Raw genomic sequence first — 2,359 nt, forward strand, 5'->3', positions numbered from 1 at the left:
TTTCAAAGCGAATTGAAAGTTCTAACCAAAGTTATTCCACAACTTGTGCCCAAAAAATGTCAAAAAGATGTCCAAAAATATCCTGAAAGTTTGACAATAAATCTGTCAAAATTCTTCTTTATTTAATTAAGTGCACTTTTGTATTTTCTCTATTATGTGATTTTTCCCTATAAATAGATGTCTATTAAGTTAATAGCTAGATATAGTTGCTTTTAGTATTATTTTGCTTTTGTTTTCTTTATTTTATGGATTGTTTCTTTTCTAGTCAAAGGGATTTCAAAGTTTGATTCAAATAGTTTGTGAGATCTAATTGTTCTTAATCTTTTCTTTATTCTTTAGTATTTGCATGTCTTATGATTTAGTTATAAATATTTAGGTTTATTGAATATAAGGTCTATGTTTGGTTGGTTAGAATATTTGGCTTGTTAATTAGAATAATTGAATCCTAATTATTTAATTTATTCTAATATTGGTGACAAACAACATAGTTGGATATAAGCTAGGTATGCAATCTATATTGTGTGGGCATGTAATCTAACTTAAATAAACAATGTTGTGTGTGTTTGTTATTTAGGATTAGGTCTCTTTCATTCTTAATGCTACCTATAACATTCCATTTTTCAGTGATGTCAGAAATAGTGGTTTCAGGGACCGTAATTCTGACAAATGAGTCAGTAAATATTATTTATTTAATATTTACAAGTATTTACTAGTGTCATATAAAAATTTGGTTAAAATTTTAATGTTTAGTTAATTAATTAAGTAAAAAGGATTAAATCGTAAATGCCACAAAAGTTAGTTTAAAGTTGTTAAATAGCTTTAGAAATTTAACTTGAGGGCCTTAGGTGGTAAATTTACCTATATCTTTATTAGTGGACAATTTTGGTGTTGTTTTATAAGAAAATATGTTTAAATTTTAAAGGGTAAAATAGTAAAATAGTAAATAAATGAAATTAAAATAAAATACATGACGGAATAACCATCATCTTTTTCATCTCACTTACTCAAAAACTGATTCACCATTGTTGATAAGCTAGAGGTTTTGGCCAAGGTTGTTTTCAATGCCTGATTAGGAATCTCAATGATCAGAGCACGTACGAGGAAAAGAAAAATTTGGCGATTAGTCATTGATAGTTGAATCACTTCAACAAGTTAGTTCATGCTACTTTTGTAGTTATCATTTTGTTATAAAATGCCGTTATTTATAGTTATATAAATTTCTGAAATTTGAATTGGATTATGTGGAAAAAAAGTAAATTATTAAATAATTCTAATGGACTAAGTAAAAGTCTCATATACAATGTTTCTGTTTGATTTTCAACTTGACCAAGCTTCAGCATTTGTTGCGAACTCAAATATACTTGCAACATAGATTTAGCCTGGACTGGTAATCTATTTTTGTTTTAAAGGTTTTGCTTGGACTAGTAACCTTACATGTATTTATAGCACTGACTAGGCTATTTTATGTGTTGTCACTGGTTTAGCCCGAACTGGTAACTTAACACATATATTTATGTATACGATTAGCTCGAACAAGTATCATATGTTTTCTGCACTCGTGAATTGAGTTCTTTTACCAAGGGTGTACAGTGTGAAATTGTCTCATTAAAGTGGATGAAATATGAACTCTGAATATCCGTATGTTTGTTATTTATTAATTTGGAATTGTTGAACTATGTTGTGATAAGTTTAATACTTTGAATGGTTATATGCAATTAACTATTAAATAAGTAAGGTAAGTTATTGAATTCAACTGTATGAACTTACTAAATACTTAAAATAGTTATTTCTGTTATTATTTTCTCTAGATTTTGGACACTCGGAGCATGTCGATCAGATCAATGGAGCTCACATCTATCATCTTCTGACTCGATAGATTTTGAAGTTTCGAATTGTGGTTACTTGTGGCATGTATATAGGATACTTATTTTGCAAATGTTGAACATGTTTTGGTACTTTAGTTGTAAGTGCACTTATATGCAAATTTGATGTATGTATTACATATTTGGCATTTTGGTAATCTATTGATATAAGTCATGTTTGAATGTTATTTTGGATGATTATGTTGTAACAAGTTTTGGTGTGCTTAATGTTAGTTAGGATGCTAGAGTGGATGAGTTGAATGGTTGATAAATTTTTATTATATGTGGTGTCATTGATGGCACATTGGTTAGTCACCTAGGTTGGATTATTTCGCATGATTTGGGCATGATTTAATGTATTTTGAATAGGTAAAAATGATTGGAAATGGTTTAGCTTGGTACCTAAGAAATGAATGATGTTATGCCTTGTTTTGAAAGCCATTTTAGGTGCACACAGCTTGGGACACGGGCTGTCATACGGCCGTGTGAACTTATTT

This window comes from Gossypium hirsutum, chromosome A13 (assembly GCF_007990345.1).
Source record: "Gossypium hirsutum isolate 1008001.06 chromosome A13, Gossypium_hirsutum_v2.1, whole genome shotgun sequence".
Classification (NCBI taxonomy): Eukaryota; Viridiplantae; Streptophyta; class Magnoliopsida; order Malvales; family Malvaceae; genus Gossypium; species Gossypium hirsutum.